The following is a 9,013-nucleotide window of genomic DNA, read 5'->3' as shown; positions in this document are numbered from 1 at the left end:
TCCTGTTAAATCCTCTGTTCAACAGCTTTGTGCACATCAGCTCTTGTGCTATCAGTTCTTCTGCATATCAATTGACAAACTTCAGTCCTGTTAACACTTCACTCGCCCGTCAAGTACCTATATATACTTCATAAAAATGACATTTGAAAGATTACATTAAACACTCCAGTGAGGGAAAACTAGGTACTTTATTAGATATTAGGGAGATCCAATTCATAGTCTCTCAAACTAGATAGTTGGATCTGCTTAGCTGACAAATTAAGTACTAGCCCAATGGATGCTACTGCATTTACTAATTTGTCTAATGTTTTTCAGGAAGAAACAGAACTAAAAACATTTTCAGTTCATCAAAATCTGAATTTGTAATAGATCATCTTTTGTTTATGATGGTGAACTTCAAGAGGCTCAACTGAGAGAAACAAAATGTTGATATTTCATTTGAATGTTAGAACTTTTTCTGTGCTTCAGAAATGATCTGGGAGTCTTGCAAGGTGAAGCTTTGTCCTGAACTTTTTATGTGCCTCCAGTGGCATAATGGACATGATGAGTACAAACCATTTTTTCTAGTGATATTTTAATGCTTCTATAGAGGCAGTTTCAGTAATTAAAGCACAACGCAGCAAATGCTCAATATAGACTTAAGTAAAATGGTTGGTAGTTTTTGTTTTACGCAGCTCAATTTTCTTATCTCTGTGTAAGGGGACTATGTGTTCTACTTAAACTGAAATATATAAACTCAAGGATATATGACACTGAACATTTTTTGATTATGTTCCACTTTTAGGGATTGTCACATCCTTTTAGAGTTTTAGATCTTTTAGATTATTTTAGAGATCTGTTAGATTTAACTTTCAGAGGTCATATATTTATGCTTCTATACATCTATTTCCTGCATATTTGGTAATATCTGAAAGCAATAAAAACATATATGAATATATCAAATTTTTGCAGAATGGCATTAGCATCATTTTAGTACATGATTCAGTTTATCATTTTTTAAATTAGCTCTTGACCTCCATCCATAATACAGTGAGAAATATCTATTTTTCTTATGTTTTTAGGTGAAATTTTGTTAGTTTATCCTTGAAGCAATCGTCTTTGAACCTAGAAGTGAAAGACAAGTAATATTTGCATGCATTTAAAGATACTTTATTGCAGTTGTCTGCTTCCTTTTGATGTCTTTCTTGTTTTTCAGTTCTATTTTTTATCATAGCGGCTGTGGTGAGTAAAGATCTTGTCACGGCAACTGCTGGGAATGCATTCCAGCAGGGCCAACATTACGAAAGGCTCAAGTAGCGTAAGCTCAGAGGTGCCTTCCAGCAAGGACTTTCGTGAATGACTTGACTTTATGGAGCATTCACTGGAGTAGTCCTGATGGGAATCTTGTGCATGACTGTTTTCTCCATTTTCTTGATGTGTATTTGTTACTATTTATTTTAGCTTCCTGTATTGATTGCTGTGTCCTGTTTCTGTATAGTTTGTGCTCCTTGCAATTTTCACATTGGGAGCATATTCACAATATTGTTTTGTAAGGATACAGCCAGTTCTGAACTTTTACATAGGTTATTTATCGCTTCCAGTTAATGCATTTCTTTTGGGTGGTTAAAGCTCCTTGCCCTGTGAATAAATGGCAATCAGTCTTCCTTTGGAAGCTGTGATGTTCCTGTGTTCTGGATTTTTAGCTGATCTCTCCAATTTGATAATTAGCTCATAAGGCAGCAACGTTGAGAACTAAATGGTCAAAGTATATAGCATTTTGTACAGTATTGTCCTACATTAGCTAAAAAATTAGTCTTATGGTTCATCAATTCAATTTTAATTGATTTAACCAGCTATCCTTCTTGAATTAGAATGGAAAAACAGTGCACTACACTGATGTGCAATTCTTAAACCATGGAATTCCCAAATTAGTGGGACAGTCCCCCAGATTTAAGCAGCAATATGTAAACTTTTATATTCCTTTTACATATGAATATTTAAAGTAACATGCTCACTTACAAGCTGTATTTCTTGTGTTGTTTTTTCTATGAGCAAAGTTTGAGTTGCATGTTTACTAAAAAGCCTCCCCTATCAATTTGGTCACTAAAGAAATGTGTTATAAGTAGAATACTAGACAGAGAACTCTACAGCCAAGTCAGAATCTCAATGTTACTTTTAATAAACATCCTCATCTGTGTTAAATTTAGGTCAACAGCAAAACACTAAGGATATGGTGGTGGATTTTGCATATCATATGCTAAGTTTGCAGTCTAGTGAAACAAAACCTGATGGGCACTGTAGTCAGCACAAAATAGTACAGTCCACTTTTTGCTTTTCTGTAATTTTCTACCTTTTCTGGGTGAACTGGGTTTGTCTCAAAAAGTGTGTGCTAACATATGTTTATCAGTTTCATGTGAGAATGCTGTAACAAGACTGAAGTATATGAAGCTCAAGATAGAAGCAAATTGTGCTTTGCAGTCTCAGGCATAACAAAACCAGAGATTGTTTTGCCAGGCTGCCTGTTCTTCACACTGCAAAGCTCCCAGCAGTACCACGGTGGCTGCTAGCCAGCGTGACTAGGTTGTACAAGGAGTGGGCTGCTTCGGAGACATCCGCAGGTGGTGTGCTGTGTGGGTTTAGAAATGTCCTTTTAAACAGCATTTTTCTCCATCAGTATAGAATACCCAGTCATTTCAGACATGAACTACTCCCTGCAGAGAGAAAGTGAAGTATTTTAGTACAGACACATTTTTGTGTCTGTACTACACACCAAAAATATTGTAGAATTAGTGTCAGCAATTATTGTGGAATCAAAGTCAATGGAGAAAGGACGTGGGGGGCTTCATGAAGTTAATCATATTCATACTTAAAGCATGAAATAAATTCTTCCATCAGATTTTAAATTTACAGGCATAAGACAGCACTGGGTGACCTCACTAAACTGAGCACTGGCATAAATCCATTGACTTAACTGAAATTTCATCCCTTTCCAGTAATACTGGGTCTGGCTCAAGCACAAGTGACCAGATAATTTTCTGACTGGTAATGTTTGTAGGCATTATTTCTGATTTGGAGTAAACAAACTCCGTATTTCAGGCTATAGCAGATAGTGATTGGCATTTGGAAGAGATTCCCATTTCCAAGTATTAGTGCATTGTTATGTTGCTGGCTAGTTGTGTTCTAGTATGTTTGGCCTTCCTGTAAAGAATCATTTGGTGTTTTAAATTCTGCTTTTCCTAACTTCTCAAAAGCAATAGCATTCAGTGTGTTTATATCTGGTGCAAAAGGAAAGCAGGGTCTATTCCTCAGTGCAGAGTGGAGGAGATGGAGCAGTGCATGGTCTGATCCTGTATTTCAGTGGCTGAATACAAGGGGTGGGGTTTTTGATCAACCTTTAAAGCAGGTAGGTTTTAAACAGATCAAGCTAAATGTTGTTTTCTGCTTCCAATATAGCAGTTGCTTCACATTCATGGTGGAATCTAATCTATGTAGAATAGCTCAAAAAATCTGCACATTATAGTATAGTGATTTTGTCTATTTCTTTATCCCTTCTGTACTCATTCTTTTGTGTACAATGCAGTGAAACCAGCTTTTCTTGAAGTAAAATGTCAATTGTAAAAATGCAGACATTCCCAACAGGAGTTAGGTTGAAAGCCAGAACTGTAGCACTCCTGAAGCGTCTTATGCTTTAGCAAATGTTTTAGAATAGAAAGTTGAAATATAAAAAAATTTAGTATTTTGAAAATCCCAAACTGAAAGGATTTTGGTATGGCCATTTTGAAACTGAACTGTACCTGCCTGGTCTGATGATTGGTAGCACAGTTATCTCATGCCTTTGTTTCTTCATTTTGCCAGTCTTTTTATATGAAGAATACCAAAGATTAGGTACCAAATTATCATTTTTGATTACTCTCATGTACCAAAGAAGCCTCTCAACCACAACAGGTTTCAAATGTAACTTTCATCAGATGTTTCAGCATCGTAAGTAGGTGCAGAATATCACCAAGAGCTCTCAATACCAAATAGTTCAGTATGATGTCAGAAAGTGCTGCTAAGATTCAGATAAAATTAGCTCATCGGCTGCCTGCTGGCCTCTTAATGACCTAGAGAATTTAGAGCTTGCTATTTTTTTTTTATTAGACACACTGGAAAAAGGGACAGCTGCTCACAAAATCGGATAGTGTGTTAGCTGGAAAAAAGTAGAGGTGACTACGGTGGGCTCAAGAACAAGAGAACTGAAGAGATTTTTAAAAAGTCATTCAAAATGGGTAGGATAAACAATTTTTTAAGTACATACTTTGTCTAAGCATTATGTCCTGAAAGGAAGTGGGATATGTTAGTGAGCCCCCCTAGGCTAGGGGAAGGGGCTAGCTGCTCCAGTCCAAGCAGTCCAGCTCTGAAAYGTAGTAAGAGTCAACCGTGGACACTGAAGAAAACCGAAGGCCTGCCTGAGRCCTGCAGGGTTTTACATATTCTCTCTCCATCGCCTCCCAAGTCACTTGTATTTCCCCTTCTTGAAAACTGCCTTTTGGAGAGGAGGTACTGGAGATGATGGAAGGTGAAACTGCAGAAMTAAAACTTTCCCTTGAGAAAAAGACCACTGGGAAATTCCTGATTATCTTTACAAGTTAGTAGTTAGATGTCATTGAATTCCACATCCTAAATGTGTTCTTTTTCCTGTGGTATCAGAGCCCTAAGAGTAATCAAGTTGATGACATGGGAATTGTTATTTTAAATGTCTTAGACTTATTTTAAAATCATATGACCAAAAAATATATATATTTTCCCCCTGCCTATTGGTAATGAACCATGTAAAATCCCTGTCTCTCAAGGGTTTTCAAGAAACCACATAAACTAAAATATTTTCAGGCTGTGATTCTTAGGTGAAAATCTGATTCTGAGACCTGGAATGTTAAGAAGAACCTGAAATTTTGAGAGGCTTGCAATAAATCATAGATATGGTAACAATATTCCTGCCTTGTGGTATAAATTGTTACTGAAAGTGCATGGCAAAGTAGAATCAAATATATATCAATTTGCATTCATTTGTGAAGAACATCCACTCTAATTGGCTTGTAGAAAAGGCAAAAATAAAACCATTGCATACACCAGGTTATTTCATGATGCCTACTTTGCAGACATTAGCTGAAACAGTTTGTTGTTAATGCTATACAACACATGCAATATACTTTTAGTAAAGCATTTCAGTCTTTTATAGGCTAGTCTGTTCCTACCAGCAGGGATGCAGTTTATTAGGTAAACCAATTTGTTTCTAGTTATAGTCCTGCCCAATAGAGCTTAACATCCCACTTTGTAACATACATAATATTTTTTGCAAAGCAGGAGAAATTGCTCTACGGCTTCTTAAAGGTTGCTTAGACTTCATTAGGGCACAGTGTTGCGGGTGGAGGAAAATGAATTTTGTACTTAGCGAAATAACTCAGTAACTGAAAACTTGTGATTTAATTTCAAAGTCATTTACAGTATAGATGTGCTTGCAGAACTGCTGCTCTTGCTTTTTGATAGAATGCATACATGCTTGATGTCTTAAATAGATGGTAGAAATAGTCTGCATTGTCTTAGAATGGTATTTAGCTATTTAGCATTGGTTTGTTTTTTAAAATAATCTTTTAATTCTATTAAATGTGAAAGCAAGTGTGTAGAATGAATATAGAATACATTACTGACTTTAATCAAAGAAAATGCTGCTTTCACAGGTTATGCTTCAGCTTAATTCCATTTAGAGTATTATAGTTTTATTCATGAAAAAAAAAAAATACGTGATGTCTGAACCTAGAAATAAATCACAAACCTTTGGCCAAGATATCCTGCAACTGACAGTGATGAAACAGCATCTGCTTAGTCCCAGTGCTTCGCTATTACTTTGCATTGTTATTTTTTCTTTCTTGTTCCTGCCRAGTGGGTGGAGTTTGTGTCACGAAATCATGAGGAAAGAGGTGGGGAAAGGGCTTTTCAGATGAGAACTTGAGTCTGTTCACTGTCTGGAGCATCGCATTTCACAATAACTGCCCTGGGATGCAGGCTGTTTCCACTTATCCTTCACTCACGTGTAAGGTTACAGCATCTTTCCCTTCTACCATGCTACTGTTTACTGCATCATCCACTTTCTACCCCTCTCGAGTGGGGCAATACTGGAACACCGATTGCTGTCCTCCTTATCAACCCAGGAGATTTAAAGGGTAATAAGCTAATGCAATTCAGCCTAGTGTAGGTGTGCTGAGGGATGAATGGCAGTGAAATGGAGCCAAACCAAGCCTCCCCATTAGCTCTGCGCAGCTGGGCCTTGCAGATGGGAGGACATAGACTTGTTAAAAGATGGGGAGGCTCAGGATGTCCTTGGGGCCTGTCTCATTTACACATTGAGAGCCATGTGTGAGTAAGTGCTTGCCTCAGTAGCATTAAATAGCACAAACTCGTCTTTGCAGGAGGTCCAATCCAATTAGCATGGCTTTTTAAAGAGGTTTTTGAGAAGGTGAAATAAATACTGGTCCCTGTCTAGAACTGTGCATATAAGCAGAGTACAGATGCAAAACATTGTTGGAGAGTAAATAAAATATTAACAAGCTCAATCTATTGCTAGAATAAAGGCTTCAGTTTGGCACAGTTTCCAGAGAGAGACACTCAGATTATCTGTAGTGAAAAAGCATTACTTAGTACATTCAGTTACTATAAAAATAACTTAAAATCCAATATAAAGGATGAACATGTCTCAGGTTCTGTTACATGACTGCTTTAATATAAGCACATAAAGTGTATTTTCCTTTTTGCCCTGAGTGGTTACATTTTAAAAGTACAGATGCGCCAGCTCGGACACCTTGAAAGACATGGAGTTGCTGAGTCAACTCCCCATGCCATCTTATTGGAAGTGATTCGGCCAGACTAACCAATTATTTTCTAACAACCTGATTTTGTCCCTGAAATTTGTTTTTTCCTCTGTGATCTTGTTCCTGGGTAGACAAGAGATACATAGGAAACTGTAAACTTTCATGAACAGGAATATTAACATACATAAAAGCATTGCAGATAATATCTTCTGAGATGAAAGAACTATYGTCACACCTTTTCCAGGCATGCTTTTTTCTGGTGCCATGATATGCCTTTGGCTGCGCCTTGCAGCTGCATTGTATTTTAGCATCACAAATCCAAAGCTCAACCATGATGAGGTAACTTTTTAATTCACTCGATGCCTTCCCACATATTTAGCTTCCTTGAGGTCCACCGTATCCTCTTGTGAATATACTAAGTATACATGCTTATCCAAAGTTGAGCAAACTCACCAAAATAGGATGCAACAAGAATTAACATTCTTTTAAGGCAAGCATACAGACAAGTCCTTTAAAGAGGTCTTGAAGAAAGATGTTTATGTGTTTCTTGGTCTCAAGTGTTTTGCAAGATACATCAGCTTTTTTTTCTCCCTTCTTGTATTCATGCTTGCTTACCATGTTATTGCTAATATTCTTCAATATTGAGGTTGGAGCCAGGGTAGGAAGGCTGATCGTTTTTACTGTGAAGTTCTCAAAGATAATTTAATTTTTTCTCATTGGCCTGCCTGGAACACAGGATTTGTGGCTCTTTGAAAATGCTCTAAACCTTTCTAAAAAAATATCTAGTAATAGTTATGCTCCATGGTTAAAGTGAGCTGGTGAGGAATGTGTGTCATATCAGCACTTCAGAGACTTTATATGGATGAGAAAGAAGATGAAATAACGATACGGATTTCTACATGCTCATTCCAGTATTTTTAAGCCTCTCTTTTTACTGTGTACATTATGAATACCTAGCTAAGCATAAATAGATTTGTGCTGAAACCTAACATACAATAATTTTCCAAAGAGATACAAGCTATTTTGTGATAATCAACTAATAATTAAAAATGCATTTGGTCAGCAGGAAGTATTTGAACATAAACTTTATTTACCACGTTTCCATATGAGCACAACTTCAAACTGCCCATTTCGCCTCACCTCTTTAGGCTGTCATGTCCATCATTCTGTGCAACGTTATCTAAAAGGCTTGATTTTTTGGTCTGGGTTGTGGCAGGTTTTGTAATTTTGGGATGGTTACACTGAAGATAGGACCTACGTATTTCCTTTGTGTCTCTCTGTATTTATTTATTTTTGATGTTTTTGTGGATGGCTGATAGAGTCAGCAGGCAGGGGACCCTCGGGCTGCAGCTGCAAAGCAACAACAGCATGAACGCTGCTCCTGCGGAGTTACCTCAGGGAGCAGCCGGGGCGGCTTGGGCGGGAGGCCGCCGACTGCTTTTGAGCTATGGCTGACAGGAACATGTTGTGTCCAGTCCTGTGGCTAAAGCTTTATTACGAGACCTAGAATCCTTTGGTGGATTTGACTGTTCAGATAGAAGTTATGACCCTTCTTTTTTTTCATTTTGCCTCCTAAAGCAGCAGGCTGCCGAGAAACCGTGCCTTTACTCTGAACTACCTGMGGCTGTAGTCCCCGGCTCGCGGTTCCCCGCCGCGGCTGCCCACACGGCCCCGCGACGTGGTGCGGCTCTCCCCGTTTCGGCAGGTCCCATCGCTGCGCCCGTTTGCGCCCTGCCTGATGGCAGGCGGAGCGGGCAGGAAGCACCGAGCGGAAAGGCGCCACCGGGCACGCTCGCTTGCCCCGTCCCGGGGGGCAGTGGCCGGCCAAGCGAGTTTCCAAATCAGAGGCGGAGGGGAYCGCCCGTGGCGGCGCCCGGGGTCGCGGCGGCGGCGGCAGCGGCCGCCTCGCCCCCCTCCCTCCCCGTGGGCCGGGTTATGTAAGCGACTCGCCCCCGAGCGGCACCAGCATCTGCTGCGCTCCCGCCCCTGTCCCCGCCCAGCTCCCAGCGCCGGAGAGGGCGGCGGCAGTGGCGGCGGCGCCGGAATAAAGCAAGTTTTGTCTCCTGCGAAGGGGCGGTGGGGTCTCGCCGCCCGCCCCGGCACCATGGCTGCGCCATCCCGGCGGCCGCCAGCCGCCGCGGCCCCCCAGTGACCTCCCCCGGCAGCGGCCGCCTCCGCTGGCCACCCGG

The sequence above is a fragment of the Apteryx rowi genome, unplaced genomic scaffold, assembly GCF_003343035.1.
Source record: "Apteryx rowi isolate R43461 unplaced genomic scaffold, aptRow1 scaffold_235, whole genome shotgun sequence".
Taxonomy (NCBI): Eukaryota; Metazoa; Chordata; class Aves; order Apterygiformes; family Apterygidae; genus Apteryx; species Apteryx rowi.
This window is presented reverse-complemented; position numbering follows the sequence as displayed.